The sequence below is a fragment of the Mesoplodon densirostris genome, chromosome 8 (assembly GCF_025265405.1).
Source record: "Mesoplodon densirostris isolate mMesDen1 chromosome 8, mMesDen1 primary haplotype, whole genome shotgun sequence".
Lineage (NCBI taxonomy): Eukaryota > Metazoa > Chordata > Mammalia > Artiodactyla > Ziphiidae > Mesoplodon > Mesoplodon densirostris.
The window spans coordinates 64,825,272-64,845,251 of record NC_082668.1 but is presented as its reverse complement, the minus strand read 5'-3'; the positions used below and the strand labels follow the sequence as shown (position 1 = coordinate 64,845,251).

Below are 19,980 nucleotides of genomic sequence, written 5' to 3'. Positions count from 1 at the left end.
CACAGGCTCCGGACACACAGGCTCCGCGGCCATGGCTCGCGGGCCCAGCCGCTCCGCGGCATGTGGGATCCTCCGGGATCGGGGCACGAACCCGCGTCCCCTGCATCGGCAGGCGGACTCTCAACCACTGCGCCACCAGGGAAGCCCTTATTCTCATTTTTTAACTGAAATAGTTTGTGTATTTTTCCTACCAAAGTAACAGATGCTCAATGTGGAAAACTATGGCGATACAGGCAAAAAAAAGAGAGGAAAGATGCTTATAAATTAATTTTTACTACCTGTAACTTGCCACTTGGAGATTTGATGCTGGTCATGAGGATACAAAGCTGACGTTTCTTTGAATACATACTATTTGTCTGACACTGTGCTAAGTGCTTTACATCAGATTATTTAATCCTCCCCAGAACCCACTGACAAAGGGAATGGTATTAATCTCCTTTCATAGATGAGGAAACTGAAGCTCAGAGATACTAAATGAATCACCCAAAGTCACACAGATAACAGGTCACACAATAGCAGAGCTAATTGAACGTGGGATTGCTGGACAGCTAGCTGCATTGATTTCTGTGAGTTGCATATGTGTCAGATATTACTTTCACTTGCTTTTCAATTGAATTTATGAAGCTTTTGTTATATTAAAGTATTTAGTTTTGCACAGACGAATCTATACTTTTGTGATTTCTACCTTTAGTGCCATGTTTAAAAAGGCCTTTCCTATTCCTAGATTATAATATGGGAGGGAGGAAAAAAGCAATGCCAACAGTACCAGAAGATATTAATCACAAGCCAGAAAGCCAAGGTATCTGCCGATGTTGTTACCAACAGGAAGAAGTAGGAGATGTGAGGATGTGTTTGAAGGCAGTGGCAGAAGAGGACATAACGCTGTTCCCTCATTATGAGTATCAAGTCCAATAAGCCAATTAAATACACTTCCTTTCATGCCTCCTACCCTCCCCTTTAAGCTCCTGCCTCAGGGTCTGGACTGGGAGGAGGGACTGGAGGAAAAGAGAGGAAGGCTGGGCTTCCCTGGTGGTGCAGTGGTTGAGGGTCCGCCTGCCAATGCAGGGGACACGGGTTCGTGCCCCGGTCCGGGAAGATCCCACATGCTGTGGAGTGGCTGGGCCCATGGGCCATGGCCGCTGAGCCTGCGCGTCCGGAGCCTGTGCTCCGCAACGGGAGAGGCCACAGCAGTGAGAGGCCCGTGTACCGCAAAAAAAAAAAAAAAAAAAAGAGAGGAAGGCTTCTTACATAGCTGCTGCTGTTTGAGGGTATCTTTGGAGTGTCAGATGCCTTCTGTCAGGCAGTAAGTAGCTAGATGCCAGCATTTTTGTGTGGCACGTAGATGTGTTCTTTTGAGACACTCCTGGGGAGATCTCACCCACAGGTGTTCCCTGTCGTACAGGAAACCCTCTCTGGATGATCTCTAATCACTTCCTTCTCTCCGCTCTGACCCAAGGAGTATGTTCCTTGCCCTGAAGGCAGCCTTTCTGAGCGTAGTCCTTTCAGTATGGCACATGACTCCCCTCCACTGGGCCCACAGGGAAAAACAAAATTAGGTACCCTTTCCCTTCCAAATGGTAAAAAATGGAGGCTGCTTCCATTGCTGCCCTTTCTTCTTGCCCTGCCATGTGGACAACTTCTGACAGTCTCCTACCTTCAAAATCTCAAAGTCCTGACTCTCATCAGGATCTATGTCCCATATTTGGCGGGGGCGGGGGGTGGGGGGAGCATATGCATTAGGTTCTCCCAAGAACTCTGTTTTAGGGGCAAGAGGAGGTAGGCTTTTGGGTTCTGGCACCTTGGCAGTCATTCACTTTGGGGAAAGAGGTGCCGGCCTCCCCTTCTGGCAACCATCCCCAGTCTCTGTGAGAGGTTTTCATGGAGCACACCTACTTCTGTGAATCTCCTCCTCTTACTTAGGCTGTTAGACAGTGATCGAGAAGAGTACGGGGCCAATAATTTCTACCTTTAGCAAGTCCTGCAGAAATGTGGCAGCACCTCTGTTTAGCATTTGTAGGTATTAGTCCTCGGCGTTAGGACCTCAGCTGAAATGCCAAGGTGTTAGGAAAAGTCCCACTCCACATCGTACGCTGTAGAGTTGTGCTGTGGAGATATCATATGATAGAAAGTTTCTAATTTTTTTTTTCAGAATGGATTGTGAGTTATCACAGATGTTTTCTGAGTAGTACATTACTTTTTTTTAAATTAATTAATATATTTATATTTGGCTGCGTTGGGTCTCCGTTGCTGTGCACGGGCTTTCTCTAGTTGCGGCGAGCGGGGGCTACTCTTCGTTGCGGTGCGCGGGCTTCAGTAGTTGTGGCTCACGGGCTCTAGAGCGCGGGCTCAGTAGTTGTGGCGCATGGGCTTAGCTGCTCTGCGGCATGTGGGATCTTCCCGGACCAGGGCTCGAATCTGTGTCCCCTGCATTAGCAGGTGGATTCTTAACCACTGTGCCACCGGGGAAATCCCCACTGCGCCACCGGGGAAATCCCCACTGCACCACCAGGGACGTCCTGTATATTACTTTTTAAATAGTGGCCCAAGCCATCAATAAATTGACATTCATTTCTTCTAGAGGTATAACCCCATTACAATAAAATGGAAAAAAATCAAAGGAGTGTTCTGTATTGCAAAGCTATTTCTGTGTCACAGTGTGTAGTCTTTAGAAGCAGGATTTTGTTGATCTTGGTGACAACAAATTCAATATATCTAATAATCCTGCATAGCAGGTCTTCATTCTCCTTCCTGTTGATGTGACAGTCACTCTTTAATGAAACCTTATTTTGTATACTATTTGCATTGTAGATCAGGAATGAAGAGCTGAGTTTGCTTAAGCAATAGCTGAGCTGTTTATACTTTTTATATTCTTCCATCAAGAAATAATTACCCTTTAAACAACCTTACCTCTTTCTACTTTGTATATGCAAACTACCTAAATAAAACATATGCAAACTTCCAAACCACACATCAGTATACAGAAACAATCAGGACCCAGAAAAGCATAGAATAGCGTATACATAACCTATTCCACTTCCTTGTACCAAGGCATTCATTCATTCAGCAAGTCTATATTGAGCATCTACCATAAGCCTGCGAGGCAATAGAGTTGATTTTGCTCGTTTATTTACTACAGGAAAGTAAAGAATAATGTTTGTTTTAACTCCAGTTCTATAAAATCGGAATGTTATTTCTGGCTTAACAAAGATAATATTGTAGTAGAACTTTGGTATCTCACTGGTTGCTGTCCATAATTCTCTGTTGGAATACATCTACACATGGATTAGTTTTAAATGGCCTTCGGCAGTTTACTGTAGGGCCATCTGGCCATTTGCTATCTGTACTCCCAAAATAACATGCAGTTCTAGAATAACTTAGAACTCAGTTATGCCCTGGCATATATTATTGAAGTGTTAAATGGGTATAAAGTAGGGCATGTATTGACAATTCAGGTAGGATATGCAGTACTCCAAAATAGCCCAGGCCAATAAGATGCAGACTCTCAGTACAGCTAAATTATAGAATAATTACATTTTTAAGATTATAAGATTTTTTTGTTTTATATGAGAATTTCACTGCATAGTTATTTTTTCTAGGACATTTATTATGTCATTAAAGGTATACCACTTCCATTTATATCAACTTTAGTATTTAAGGAGATGTTTGTACATCTCTGTGGTTATGATTCACAATAACGTTAGCACAAAACTTTGAATGGATGAGTCTCTACTGCAAATATATGCCCACTGTTCAAAAAAGGATATTTCAAGGTGGAAAGTAGAAAACTCTTCTGCAAATAATGTTAAACCTCAAAATAATGTTCAGCATGTCCTGAAAGATGACCATGGATTGTTGTGATCTTTAAACAACCAACATACTATTTCTTTAAAAAGCTTAGAAGAGGGAAATCCAACCATATGTTAAAATGTCTGATTTTTCTTCTAATTCTTTTTCCTATAACAGCAGAATTTTGAGTTTGAGTGGGTGCTCTATAAATACCTGCTGACTGCCGAAGGAAACATATTAGAATTTAGAAAAATGGTGAGGTTTTTTTTAAAGGAAAAGTAAAACTTGGGTACAAACCTTTCTCCATTGCTTCATTTTGGGGAGCCTGTAGCTTTCTGGTATTTCCTGTTGAATATCCATCTTAGCGTAGCAAGTGATAAACTGGCTCACACAACTTACTGTAGGATTAGACCCTTAATAAGTTCAGATACTAGAACTTCTGGATAGAGAAGATAAAGCAGGTTTTTACAACAGTTAATAGCATAAAGAATAAATTGCAAGTATGAGAAATAAAAGGCACTATAAAAGCTTAGTGCATATTTTGAGAAGAACTAAGTAGAAATTTTATACATTCATTGAAATTAACCACTGAGTGTAAGTATTAGACATGTGTAAAGAGAGAATTAGTGATCTAGAAGCTAGATCTTAAGGAATAAAGAGATAAGAATTCAACATATGTCTAATAGAAGTTTCAGAAGGAAAATTAGAGAAAATGCTAAAAGCAATAGTCAAAGAGATTTTGGTAAGAAATTTCTAGAGATTATTAAGTCATGAATTCTCAAGGTAATGCATATATTTGGTTTTAAAAGATCAGAGGGTGCAAAAAGTATCTGTAAGACAAAGCAAAATTCCTTTCCCCAGTTCATCCCACCCCAAACTGCCCCCCTGCCCCAGCTACCACTTAACAAAACTTTTATTTCTTATTTTGCTATTTCTTGATGTTTTTAAATATGAGATATTATCTGTTGACTTCCTACAGTAGAAATGGTGATTTAGTTAGCCCTCTTACTGTATGAGCATGCACATGCTGGCACTCACATATTTTTCCCTCTCCCTAGCCTTCCAATATAACTGTATCTCAATTTTTGGTTAATTAAATACTCTGTGTTTATAGCATTATTGCTATGTGAAACTGTTCCCGGCTGAGCATCATTGTTTTCTATGATAAGATTTCCTTCCCTGAACAACTCTTCATTTTTTCCTGGAGGTAAATATTGCTTTAGCTTTATTTGCTTGGTTTCTGTGTCACTATCACAAACCCATTCCTAGCTCTGCCACCATCACTAACTCATCTTTTTAATATGGTCAGACACATCAGGAAATCTATCATTTCAATTTTTTTCCTTGGACACCCCCATCCTGGAGGCCTAGATTCTCCTGCTCCTGTTCGTTTTATGTTGCTCTCTGGACCCTTGAGTCAACTATTTCCTGGATCCCACATCTTTCTCTTTTTTTACTTTATCATTTTAGTGGGGTACATCCACCAGTATCTCCTCAAGAAATGTAGGGAGCTAAAATTTCTTAAGACCTTGCTTGTCTGAAAATGGCTTTGTCCTTTCTCACATTTACTTCATACTTGACTGAGTTTTGAGCTCTCATTGGAGCTCATTTTTCTCAGAAGTTTGAGGTAATACTCCATTGTTTTCTACTTTTTGAACTTCCTGTTGAGAAGTCTGATTTCTGTCTATTTCTGTTAACTTGCCTGTGACTCATCATGTTCACTCTCCCAAAAGGTATTAGATTTTCTTTTTTACTCCTGTCTTCTGAAATTCCATAATTGGATTTTTGTTCTTTTCTTATGCTGGGTATATATTTCCTTCACTACAAAGAATTTTCTCATATTTTTTCTTTGATTTTCTCACCCATGATTTTCTCAATATGTATGTTCTTCAACTCCTATTAGTCATTATTGAACCTTAGATTGACTTTATTTTGTTATCTCTTTTCCTATTTTCTTCTTTGTTTTTATTTTTATTTTGCTTTCTGTAAGATCTCAACTTTATCTTCTAACTCTTCTATTGATTTTTTTCAGTTATGATATTTTTATTTGTAAGCACTCTTTCTTGTTCTTGAATTTCCTTTCTAATCACATCCTGTTTCTCCCATCATGAATGCAAAAGCTTATTTTAACATTATGGATATCATAGGATTTTTTTAAAAAAGTTTTCTTCTACTCTCCATGTTGTCTGTTTCCTCTAAGTTCCCCTTTTGTATTTGTTTGATTCATCATATTAACTTGATGTTAAAATTTTCCTGAAATATCTGATGGTGACTGTCTCTCCATTCATATTTGAGGTGAGACCTTGAAAGATGATTAGAATTTCAGACAGGGCTTGTTGACCAGTGACCTTTCTCATAGGAATTCATTTGTTTCATTGTGGCATCTCCACATGTCAGCGTTGCTAGGTCAGCCCAGTTAGTTTCCAGAGGAAGGTTCCTATAATGTCCTGGAAGGAAAATCTCCAGCTGTCTGGGAGCCAAATGGAGGAGGGGCGCTGGAGAAGCATCATTAATAAATAGACATCCTTTCATTTAATTTCCCTCACCCTTGCCTTTAGCCTTGCCTGGTCTCTGTGGTCCAGATCGTCCAGTGAGGAAGCCTTTCTGCTGCTGAGGAGAGAGGTCAGGGGAGAAGGACGGTAGTTGCTTGGCTGCATGGGCTTGAGGAGGTTACCAGAGGGCTTGTGTTTACTCTCTATAGAATTGCTACCAGTTCTGTTTTCAGCTCTGCTCTGCAATTGCACCTCCAGAGGTACTTGGTGTTTCCAGTTCCTGAGCCTTCTGGAGTTTCTCTGGAGCAAATGAGCTGCTGTCTCTTTGCTAACACCACATACACAAGCAGAATCACCTACACTTACAGAAGCATTCTGCCTCCTTCTCTCTGCTCCAACACCACTCATCCATCTGCTTTCCATCTCTTGAAATCCAGTTGACATTTCTTTTCTGTTGTCATCTTACTCAATTATTCTTGTTGTCCCTGAGAGTCCATGCCTTATAAAAATTCCCATACCATTATTTCAGTAGAGCTTCAAAAGGCAGAGGGATTTAAAATTGATGTTTACTTTTCCATGTTTTCCCCAGTCTGTTCTTCATACCGCATGCAGCATTTTTATTCAGACCCAATCTGATTAGAAATTTCTCAAATGGCTATAAACCTCTTACTTATATTATTAAGGGCAGAAAGTCCTCCCCCTGGTTATTTCTCGAGCCTCGTTTTTGACCTCCCCCTCCCTTACCTTCATTGCTATCCACACTCACTCAATGCTCTGGCCATATTTTGCTTTTACCCCTGAACCATGTTTTCTCACCAGGTCCTTTGCACATGCTGTTCTTAACACAGTCCACCTCTCACATTCACACCTGGCTACTTTCCAATCATCATTGAGGTCTCAGCCGAAAGAGCACCTTCTCTGGAGAGCCTTTCTTGACATTAGCCCCCCTCCCTAGGCCTGGGTTCTCATAATTATAATACCTAATTCTCCCCTGATTGGAGCACCTACCCCATTGGGTGTTTCATGAGGGCATCTTGGCTATTTGCCTGGCACATAATAGGCATTCTCATTTGTGTTGAATGGTGAATAAATGTTTTTTTCTCTGACCTTTTTCACTCAGTATTTTCACTGAGAATGTAAGTATTTCTTTACCTTCAAGCCTTGGTTATATTCTAGTAATAGCCCAGCACTTTACCCATCTCTTCCAAACTTAGAAATACTAGAAAGTATAGAAAACCTGAAGAAATGAGAAATGCTTGTACACTCACTTTGTACATTTAAAGGCTTTATTTCAAATGTAAAGTTAACAAAATTGTATCTTAAAATATTAGTTTGGAATAAAGACAGTTTCTGTGGCTTAAAAATTAGACAGTGTAGAACCAGAACTTGAAGTGAATCAATACTTAATGCTGTAGCATTGAAAAAAAAAAGGGGGGTTGTGCTGGAAGTTGGATTTGCTGGTAATTTTGATTTATTCAGGTTGTGGGTAGGAAAATGAAAAAGGAAAAAATAAAAGACTGGATTTTTGATGCCCATCTGTTCATGCTTCAGAGACCTGGAAACTGATGTTTTAAATTTCCTGGTTTTACTTTTCTGGTTTATACAGCTTTAAGAAGGGAGAAGATGGAACCTCTCAGTTAGAAAAATGAAGGAATAAAAGGAAAGACAAGGAAAAGCATAAGGTAGAAAAAAGCACCACAGGAAACAAATAATAGAAATGGAGGAATATATTTGTTTGATTTATAACATTGGGCCTTTTTGTAATTAATGTGCCTCTAGATAGAGAACAAATCTTTGATTAGTATACAAATGAAAATAAGGTAACATTAAAATGCCTGCCTTAAATGGATGGCTAAAGTGTAACTTGTGAGAGTTAACAAGAAAAATGCATCTTAAAAAAAGGCATGAAAAAAAAAAAGTCATGGGTCTCTGATTTATAAAGTAGCTTAACTATGAGAGGGCCAGTGGAGTCAGAGACTGGAGTTTTTAGAATGTTGATTATCTCTTTAGTAACCACGACAGCATAATGTTGACCTTCTCCATTATTATCAAAAATAAAAAATAATAGTATTTGCTGACTTCTTACTATGTGCCAAGCAACATGGAAAACATAACTTTGCAAGGCAGCATTATTATTAGCTCCATTTTACAGATGGGGTAACTGATAATTAGAGAAAAAACTCTTTCCCAAGGTTAACTAATAAGTGGCAGAGCCCTGAATTTAAAACTATACAATATACCTAGAGCCCTGCTTGACCCAGTGTGCCTTTTTGCCTCTTAATAATTATAAGATAATCAGTAGATTTGATTAGAAGTTTGATCCTCCTTCCATTAGAAGTCTATGGGACTGGTCTCATTCTCATTGAACATATGAAGAAACCCAGGTTTCAAAAGATTAAGTGACTTTATTCACAGCCGAACAAATTTTTAAGAAAAATTCTTTCCTAAACTCAGTTCTCTATTCTTTTTATTTTTAGTTAAAAAAGGAACATTTTTGTTTCACAATTCATATTTTCTCCTTTTCATCCCCCAAATTCTCTTATCAGTTTTGATGGTTAGCTCTCTCTTCTTGTACAATATTCTCTTGTTGTCACTGTCTGTCAACATAGATATGGTACCTTCCACTCTATCATTTTCCTGATACCCTGTTCAGGAAATTTCACCCATCATGGTATTGATTCTTTCCCCTCTTTTCCACAACAGTATCCAGTTGTATTCATCATCTCAGGCTGCCATAACAAAATACCATAGACTGGGTGGTTTAAACAACAGGAATTTACCGTTCTGGAGGCTGAAAGTCTGAGATGAGAGTGCTAGTATAGTCAATTCTGAGGAGAGCTCTCTTCCTGACTTGCAGCTGGCTGCCTTCTGGCTGTGTCCTCACATGTGGCCGTGGGAGGGAAGGGGGAAGGGGGAAGAAAGAGAGAGAGAGGAAGAGAGATCTCTTCCTCTTCCTGTAAGACCACAGTCCTATCGGATTATGGACCAATCCTTATGACCTCATTTAACCCTACTTACCTCCTAAAGACTGTATCTCCAGACATAGTCACATTCAGGGTTAGGACTTCAACATATGAATTTTGAGGGAACACAATTCAGCCCATAGCCCATAGCATAAAATGATACCATGCTCTAAAGGATACTCTCCAATTGGAAACACTGCCCTAAGGGAATTCCTATTTTTGTTTGGAAAGAAGAAAGTGATCCTTTCTTCAATACCAGCACATTTTACTATCTTGCTTTCAACCTCCAAATAATGGCTTCCAAAATAAATTGTGGAATAGGACATGTGATTAGAGATCATTTTTAGAGTTTCCTTCAGTGCTTTACTGATGCTGTAGAAGATATGGGATTCCCAGAGTAATGTGAACATTTACTTGCTAACAAGGTAAATCCATACCGAGCAGCTTGCTGAGTCTATGTACACGTGAAACAGCCACTTCCTCTTGCTTGAAAGAAATTACTTCAGATTCACATTTGGGAACTTTTTTCATTTTTGTATACTATCGTTAAATTAAGCGGGGTGAATGAATAGAAGCTTTTAAGACTTCACTTCTGAGTTATTAATGAAACAAATGATGAGCAAATTATTAAGTTTAAATGGAAAAGTTAGATCATTGTAGTAATGGAATCAGTAAATACAGTTTAGTTTAAAGGTAATATGGATAGCTTACAATTTCTGGGGGTAAGAGACCAAAAGAAGAACGTATGAAATGACACTACATATGCTCTAAAATTTTTGTAAAAATAGACACAACCTCTTGCTCGTAGAAGGAGCTTAGATATTTGTTGAATGAATATTTGTTGACTGAGTCAAGACAGTGACTCATTTACAAACTAGGAAATCCAGTGTTACCCAAGATGGCCTTAGAAATAACTCCAGAAGTGTGGATGTTACATAAAGAAGCAAGGAAATGGGAAGTTTACTTTGATTTACTCAGCTCATCTACACATCCTTACCAACTCTCTTTTAATCCTCTCAAGAAATTTGGAAAAACAGATATTACCCCATTTCATAGATCAGAAAACTGAGGTTCAGAGAAATTAAATGATTTGAATAAATTCACAAATACCGGAAGTACCGATGCAATACTGGGTACCAATACTACAGCCTGGGTTCTCCCCTCTTCAACATGCCCATTGCCTGAGTGGACTTACTTTAAGGTGCTTCACAGAGATTTCTCTCCACCTGTCCTCCCAAAAGAATCTCATAGGCTTACTGTGAAATTATCCCATTTGTGATTAGTTTCCTTGAATTAAGGTATTGTGCTTTTGAAAAGTGGAACATATTGAGTGAGCATTGAAGATGATTAGTACATTGTGGGAATTTAAGATTAGTTTCCAACAAGGCCAACAGGGAAGAACAGGGCATGATTCAAGGTAGATGCAAGGAGATGCATGGTGATGAGCGTGGCAGGGATGGGGGCCCTGGGCCACTGGGAAGGAGCATAAATCTCTTAGGGAATTAACAACCAGTTGGTGGAGAGTGCTTACAGGGGAGGTAGGAAGATAAAGATTCACTGTTTGAAGTTTAGCCTGCAACTTTGCTGACTGTGTTCAATTACTACATTAAACCTTGTGTAAATTAGAGGGTTTTGTGGTGCTTAGCTCTTTTCGGGGGAGGAATGCGAATCATGAGAAGTGTGCATGCATCTGTTCACAAGGATGGCTCTGGGTTTGATAAACATGGGCTGTGGCAACATGCAAGGTAGCTTTTCCTAGTCTCATACATTGTTAAGGACCTTAAGTTTTCTGTATGGGAGGAGTATATCATCAAGGGATTTTATAAAATTGCATAAGACAAACTGCTCCTACTAGTAGGCAGTTAAATTAGCAGTGTGTACAATCTAAAACACTTTGGAATTAAGAGAGATTGACATATACACACTACTACATACAAAAGAGATAACTAATAAGGACCTACTGTATAGCACAGGGAACTCTACTCAATACTCTGTAATGACCTATATGGGAAAAGGATCTAAAAAAAGAGTGGATATATGTATATGTGTAACTGATTCACTGTACTGTACACCTGAAACTAATACAACATTGTAAATCAACTATACGCCAATAAAAATTTTTTTTAAATGAAGAGAATGAGGAATTGAGGCATAATTACTTAAGTTAAATAGTACTAATAAACTCTGTTGCCAGAAGAAGCCGTGTATCGTAAATAAATGGTATAAATTAGGTATATGGAAAGTGTTAGATTTTCAGAAATGATTCTTAGAAATGCTGGTGGAAAAAAATATAAAAAAACAGACTCATGGGAACAGAACCATCTTTTCCTTATGACAGTCATATATCCCAGCTATTTAAAGGACAGACATCAGAAAATGATGGACCTTAAACAGAAGAGAGGAAGCTGAAGCTTCTCTTTTTGGCAGCCTTCAAGAGAAGATGCTGTCTTGACTAAGTGTGTCATCCCTGGGACCATACATCGATAATGAGGCCAGTCTGATAACCATAAATATGCTTTCAGTTTCAGCATGCCTTTCTCAGGCTAACAAGTAGGGTTTGCTTGTTAATTTTAACTGAGGCTAGTTTCTATGGATCCTGTTTTCCTATCTTGTCACAAAACAGATTCTTCATAGTCAAAGCAAGACACCCTTGCTCAGTATCCTCTCTCGGACTGCTGTCAATGTTGCATGTTGGCTTTGAAAATTTGCACAATGGGAGTTGAAATTTGGTTCAGGCACGAAACTCGAGCATTTAAATGACATGGCCTAAACAGCCGCGGTGTTGTTGGATGGCTGTTCCCCCAAAGCATTTGTGCTATGTGCATGTGGATGGTGATTGACTCATCTGTGATTCAAATTTGTTCAAATAATGTTCTGCCAGAGTTTCTTGTTGAAACAGCCTTCGTAGACATGTGCCATCTATTTTTTGAATATTAGCCCATAGCCATCTCCAATAAAGAGGAGCAGCCATCCCTACAGCCAACCACCAAGCATAAGTCTGTCTTTCTGTTAAATGTTGTGGTCTTCAAACATCTAGTTTTAATTATGATAGACTTCCTTGTTTGTGATTCCTTTATTTAGTGAAGACAATGTGGCAAGAAGTATAGGGGGTGTATGCGTGCACATGAGAATGCTAGATTAAGATCTTTACTTTTATACTTTATAGGTTTATATAAATCTGCTTACCATATAAGTGATATATTGGATACATGTGGGCAACATGATTTTTTGATTATCTTTGATATTTGCTTATGTGGCTAAAATTCTAAAAATGTTAATTTTGTAATTAATTTCCAACACATTGTTTGGAAACAGTGAATAGTTTTTGTTATAAATCACCCAAGAACTTAGATCACTGAACTGCCTGGATGTGTCTTCCCAGTTGGTTTTGGAAAAATTATTTATCTTTGATTCCTATTTCCCTTCTCTTCAATTCTCAACATGGTTTCTATCCTGGAATCCACAGAAATTGCTGTGATAAAATCGAATGATATTTTTTTTCTGCTGTCATCCATATTAGCCTTGAACTGTATTTTTTTCTGTTACTTTTTTCACAGGTTTCCCTGATATCTTCAGACTTCCTTTTCTCTACTGATGTGTGGCCTTGGTGAATGGCCATTTGGGCTGAGTTTCATCATTTGGAGAGGGAATGCATTTTCCCACTCCTCTGCCATCTCTACTATATAAAATATGCCATCACCTATCTGGTTCCCCATGCTTTTTGACTCAGGCTGTGCACCTCCTAGGGTCTAAAGTAGTATCTCCCAGGGTATCCTTTGTCGAATATTAATTCTTAAGGTGCCTCTTTGTGTGTATGCGTGTGTGGAGGTGGGTGAGGGCTTTGGGGGATTGGTCCTTGTTTCATTAAGTGCTAAGTATGGGAAACAATCAACACAATGTCTCTATCACACAATAGGTATTAAATAAATATTTATTGAACGAACAAAAGAATGAATGAATGAACATATTTACTGAACATACTAGCATGTGCTTTGGGAAGTTCTGCCGTGAAGAAATGTCTAACTTTGTTTAACCCAGCATTTCCAAAACTTGATCTCTCACAAAACCTTCTCTAGGGCAATACCTACACGTTCTGTTTTGTGATAAACAGAACACACCTTGTGAGACTTCAGCCTGAAGGGATGGCCGTATTGTTCTCCCTCCCCGACACCTGAGCTACATGTACACACGCTGAGCTTCCTCAGCCCTCTCTCTCCATGCCTGCCCCACAGGGAAGCCAGTTTCCATATTCCAGTTGCTAAGGCTCTCCTCTTTTCTCTTTGGCTCATATTTAAAATAATCGTTGATGAATTATGCCCTCTCTCTGTCTCTTTAATCATCCACTCATTTGCATCATTTTTTTTCACACGCTATCTTCCAGATCTGCTTTGAGAAGCATGACTTAATCATGTCCTGTGGACTCTTATCTGTGGGTACTTATTTATGAGATTCTATAGGTTGAACTTACCATACTAAGTACTTTTTATTGAAATCTCTCAAAAAGATGTTTGTAGGCAATGTACTCCACATGACATACATTTTAGCCACAGCATTCTCTTCAACAACACATCAATCAGTCTCAATGTCTTAAGTCGACATGACTTGCTTTATCTTATCGCCTTCTTCATGACTACCTCTGTTGGTCAGCCAAACATAAGCTGGCTTCTCAACTTCAGCAGAAATCAGCTAAGGAGCCTAGAGCATCTCCTTTGCTTATGCTCAATCTTAGCTTTGGTTTAAGCTCCGCCCAAATCTGGTCTTTTTGGACTAATCCAAATAAGGCATTTGGCCATTCCTACAGGTCCAGCTCTACGTTTGTGTGTTTGGATGTTGGTGGTGCAGGGAAGCAATCAGATTTAGGTCTGGAAAGTACTTATTCCAGCTGTGTCTTTAAACATCCCTCAACATAGTACTGGGGTTTTGTGGCAATGCCTCTGGACCCACCCTGGGGGACAGAGGTGGGAAAGAAGGAGAGGCGGCAGAGGGAAGGTTCTACTTTTGTTTCAAAGATTGGCTATTGGTTGGAAAAAAGTTGGGAGTGGGGTCCCAAGGCTGATAACAGATTGGAAATGACTGCAGTAACCAGAATCTTTCTAAGAGTGAAAACATGTTTGAATAGGGCTTCTGAGAGATTCAGAAACAAGAAGGACGTTCTGTGAGTAAGGTGGGCAGTAACATTTCTTTAAGAAAAATTGAGGGGATGGTTAAACGGCAAGCCTGCCATGTGCTCTAGAAGGCAGCTCACTGGTATTCTTTCTTTTCTCTCCTTCACTCCTTACCTCTGTACCTTTCCTCTTCTCATTAGCACCTCCCCCAGAGTTGAAGCTGGGGAGGAGGAAGGAAGTGTTCGGTCATGTGCCTATTTGCGTAGTTACTTCACTGAGTTCACACCAGGATAGTGCGAACATTCTGTCCGGTTCTATAAAAAAGCCAGTATCACCCCATTGGTAAAGTATTATTTGCTTTTTTTTTTTTTTTTTTTTGCGGTATGTGGGCCTCTCACTGTTGTGGCCTCTCCCGTTGCGGAGCACAGGCTCTGGATGCGCAGGCCCAGCGGCCATGGCTCACGGGCCCAGCTGCTCCGCGGCATATGGGATCCTCCCAGACCGGGGCACGAACCCGTATCCCCTGCATCGGCAGGCGGACTCTTAACCACTGCGCCACCAGGGAGGCCCTATTTGCTTTTTTAGCATAGAACCGTTTATTGCCAGCCTTCTCTTCACTGTACATTTCAAATAGCATCTGATTAAGAATGTTCTGGATGGGTTAATTAGTGTGGTGACTATTATTAAGCAAACTGCTTGTTAGTATATGTCTATTTGATCTTGGTATTGATGTGAAGTAATTGACCATAGAGCTACATTTAGAAAAGCTAGAATAAAGTTTTTTTGATTTCTATTATGGCAATAAATTGTTTATATTAAACATGTCTATGAAAATATGGGTTTCATGTCACACACAGAGAATCAGAGTAGACTGTGTGGGATGGTAGTTGAGGATCGTTTTGTTTTGTTTTGTTTTGTTTTTTAGAAATAGTAATACATTTGTCCAGCTTGCTTCAAGATCAGCTCTGCTGAAACAAAGTAGTAAAAAATTATTACTGCTTACTGCTATAGAATATATGAAAACTGAAGTAATTTTAGCTTCCCTCATCTAAAGGATGTATTTCCTTTTAGTTTTAGCTAATTGCCTAAATACTTCTTTGGGTAACAATCACTCTATATAAAAGACTATTAGAGAAAAATAAGAGAAGATATTGTAAACAAGGAAAGCATAGCACGTAACCACCTTCTTTCAAGTACTGGATTATCATCTATATTATTTATTGGTATTTTGTCCAGTTCTATTATTAAGTTTCCCCAGCTATAGCATTTCCATAGGGAATTTATTCCATGAGCTAATAAATTACACCATCAGGGAGTTTTTCTGGAAATTCAGCTTAAATTTTCCCATTCTTAATTTCATCTCATTACTCCTAGTTGTACCCCCTTGTACCTGGCTAAATAATTATTCTCTTTCCTTGGAGACTCCTATTATGTACCCCTCTAGTTGTCACTTAACCGTGCTATTCATATTTAGCTCCTTTAATCTGTCCTCATAAATCAATTTTTCCATTGCCTTAATCATTATTATTGCTCTTCTTAGAACTCTCTAATTTTCAAACATATATAGTTATCAGGTGCCTCAGATGAAATCAGCGTTTGCACAGTATTCTGCTCCCACAGACTTGGTCTCTCCCTTTCCTCTACATCACATTCCATAACCAAGCAGCATCAGTTTGTTTGCTGGTCCAATCAGCTCAGACTCATCTTGTCAAACTCCAGGAAATCTACATAGTCTTTTCCATGTGTCCTACTGCTTTCAGGTTTATTTTATTTTATCAATTTCATAATATTAATAAGCTGAGTTTTGTGTTTCTGTCCATATTGATATTCTGCATCTTCCCATGTCCTTATTCACCACCACCTATCTTGTCAGTCCTCCGCAACCTGGGTTAAGGTGGGATTCTGTTCATCCTTGAGAACATTTAGGAAATGTATTGCAAAAAAGCAGGCCTAGCACCTTGCCCACAGCTAGATTCCTTGTCAGTGACCAGTTCCCGTTGCTTACAAACCTTTAGCCAATCTCCCGTCTCTTTTAATTTGCAATTTTGCTCACATGCTGGCCAATATAAAGGGATTTTATGAGCAAGATGGGTCATGATACTGTTTTCTAAAATGAAGATATGTTGTTTCAATGCCCATTGATTTGTGTGTGTATGTGTGTGTGTGTGTGTGTGTGTGTGTGAATCCTTCGTGCACCAAGTTTGTAATTCTGTTAAAATCCTTTTTAAGCTTGCCTGGCGTTCTTTATCTGACATAAACAAATAGGTTACTTCGCTTGCATTATTGTTGTTTTCCACATATGTACAGATGTTCCTTCTCTTACCATTTGTTCCATTTGTTTAGGAGAAGTTGAGGATATTGTCTAGTCATGTTTTTTCTTTTAGTGGTGATCAATGGGAACTTTCCAATTGATTTTTAGTTCCTTAGAATCTCCTCAGTATTTTGAATTTATTTCAGGAAGAAAGTTGGTTACCTCCCTTCATGATTTTGGACCTGTGAGATCTGAAACTCTAATCTGTATATGCCCAAGTTTCTTTCCATTTTTTAAAAAATAAACTCTCTAATTTTTTATTAGAGCAGTTCTAATGAAACTGAGGTTGTGACCACTGAGTTTTTAAAGGTCCATAGATGAGAAGAAAAAATATTAGTACAACATTCATTATAATTCAATAAAGTTCCTTAACCTAATAATCTAAAGAGAGATATTAAATTTAATGTTCGTTCTTTAAATTGAAGTATAATGGATTTACAATGCTGTGTTAGTTTCAGGTGTACAGCAAAGTGACTCAGGTTTTTAGTATTTCATATATATATATTCTTTTTCAGATCCATTTCCCTTCCTTTTCCATTTTAAATCAAGAATTAATGTATTACTTTATAAGGGCATACCAAGGAGGTTAGCCCCATTCTTTGTGTTTTATCTGTCCATATGCAATATCTACTTCATCCACTTATGACAGGGCACGGGTGTGGGGGGAGGTGACTTATATATTCAGGTGATTTTTCTCAAAAGGCTTCACGAAACAAGCACAGAGTCCCCCACATCAAGTCTTTTGCTTCTAGAATGTACATAGCATACTACAGCCAGACTGGATTTCCAGTTCGCAGCAGAACCCGCACTGTTGCTTAGCCTTGCTCACCTGCCCGTTGGTTCGGAACTAGCGATCGCCCATCCCCCTCTCCACGGCGACCTTATGACTGAGGTCACTTCCTGAGCACCATCTCTCCTCACCTCGCTTGAAATAGATGGCCTCATCCAAGGCTTTGGGGATGCACAGAATTCCACACCTGCCACCTGAAACGGTTCTTTTCAATTACGTCTCTCTCTTCTTCTTCCCTCTCAGCTTTGTAAGGAAGCTCAGTGTGTGTTCTCTTGAATAAGGCCCTACTTCCCCCGCAGCAAGCATCCTGCCATTATCACACCTTATGATGTTTTTCTACTTCCATTATTTTATTTTATTTTTTTTCGGTACGCGGGCCTCTCACTGCTGTGGCCTCTCCCGTTGCGGAGCACAGGCTCCGGACGTGCAGGCTCAGCCGCCATGGCTCACGGGCCCAGCCGCTTTGCGGCACGTGGGATCTTCCTGGACCAGGGCACGAACCCGTGTCCCCTGCATCGGCAGGCGGACTCCCAACCACTGCGCCACCAAGGAAGCCCCTCTACTTCCATTTTCTAAGACTTTTCTGTTTCCTCAGGATCCTGCTCCCTTCCCTAGCAAGTATCCCCAAGCGAGCACCCCTGTGGACATGCACCCCATTAAAGGAAACTTGACGTTGCCTTCCCCTCTCTTCTCTGTGTCCCCTTCTCTCCCTAACCAGTGTCTGGTTTCTCTCTGCCCTCACTCCACACGAACCGCTCTGGGAGTAGCCAGTGATCTACGGTGTAACGGGGCCAAAATCGCCCTGTTGTTTCTGCTGCTGTAACACCTCTGCAGTGTTTCACACCCTTTTTTTTTTTTTTTTTTTTTAACAGTTTTAAGAGCTCTTGGTTCTTTTTCCTACCCATGCTTTAGGAGCTCTTAATTTACCTCAATAGTGTGATATTCCTCTCAGATTCCCTTTCAGCTCTTCCAAGTGTTCCTCATTGCTTTCCTTGGTTCTGTGGTTCTTCTTCCTCACCTACCTCTTAAATGCATGTACTCTCCATTTCTTCACATACTCCACAATCCAGGTAAGGGGCCGAGTCTCTGCATGGGCCTCAGGACCTCTGAGAACACCCTTGTTGTCTGGCCCCAGACTGCCTCTCTAGACCTCAGATCCTGGGACTCAGACTCTTTGACTTGCATCTTATTCCCTGAAGAGTTCATGCTCTTTCACACCCTTTTCCTTTGATCACACTGTTCCCTCCGTTCAAAACTTCCCCCTCTCTGCCTTTCAGAATCAGTCAACTAAAACCCTCTTTAAGCCTTTACTTATCCCCAAGTCAGAATTAATCTCTAGTTCTCAGTTTTAAAAGTTAGAATGTCCATTCTTGATATACTGTGTTCCGCCACAGGTTCCTTTGTTGTTCTCAAGTCTGTCTCCCACTCTGTCTACTGGTTTGCTCCCTAGTACTTGGTGAATTCCTTGGTTGCATTTTATGTGTTTGCTTCTATCGATAAGTAGCAGATATCGAACTCTATGACAAAGCATTATGGGAAGAAAGGGGTGAGATGGTAATGAAAAAAATATAAAAAGATACTTCAAGAAATATTAGCAAGGGACCAAGCTATGTGATCCTTATAAAACCTTAGACCATTTGGGAGCCAGTAAGAAGATGAAGTCCAACAGATGTGGTTTTGGATTAGCTGCTGACCTAATAGTTGGGCTTCCCTGGTGGCACAGTGGTTAAGAATCTGTCTACTTGGGCTTCCCTGGTGGCGCAGTGGTTGAGAGTCCGCCTGCCGATGCAGAGGACACGGGTTCGTGCCCCGGTCCGGGAAGATCCCACATGCTACAGAGCGGCTGGACCCGTGAGCCATGGCCGCTGGGCCTGCGCGTCCGGAGCCTGTGCTCTGCAACGGGAGAGGCCACAACAGTGAGAGGCCTGCGTACCACAAAAAAAAAAAAAAAAAAGGAATCTGCCTACCAATGCAAGGGACACGGGTTCAAGCCCTGGCCCAGGAAGATCCCACATGCCGTGGAGCAACTAAGCCCGTGTGCCACAACTACTGAGCCTGTGCTCTAGAGCCCGCAAGCCACAACTGCTGAGCCCGTGTGCCACAACTACTGAAGCCCGTGTGCCTAGAGCCTGTGCTCCGCAACAAGAGAAGCCACGACAGTGAGAAGCCTGCACACCGCAACGAAGAGTAGCCCCCTCTCACTGCAACTAGAGAAAGCCCCTGCACAGCAACGAAGACCCAACACAGCCAAAAATAAAAATAAATAAATAAATAAATTTATTTTTTTAAAAAAAAGAAATATTAGCAAAGTCAACTTAATAAAAATGTGTACAGGTGCCCAGGAATACAGAACAGTCACGTGAGCAGAAATACCCAGTGTTATTTCAGGAAGTTTCAAGCATTTTTGTAAGTTAATGAGTAAAAGTATGTTTTGAAAATAAGCACTGGGCCATGTCATGATAGGAAAACATAGAACTCCAGAAAGACAAGTAAAGAAAGAATGTTAAACCATCGCTCTACCCTGATTTTTTAT

At 40.1% G+C, this 19,980-nt stretch overlaps 1 protein-coding gene across 8 annotated transcripts in view; it reads left to right on the top strand.

The window, feature by feature from the left end:
• GTDC1 (glycosyltransferase like domain containing 1) overlaps positions 1-19,980 on the top strand; it is a 388,315-nt gene that overhangs the window by 304,455 nt on the left and 63,880 nt on the right. The gene's annotated exons all lie outside the window — the stretch shown is intronic.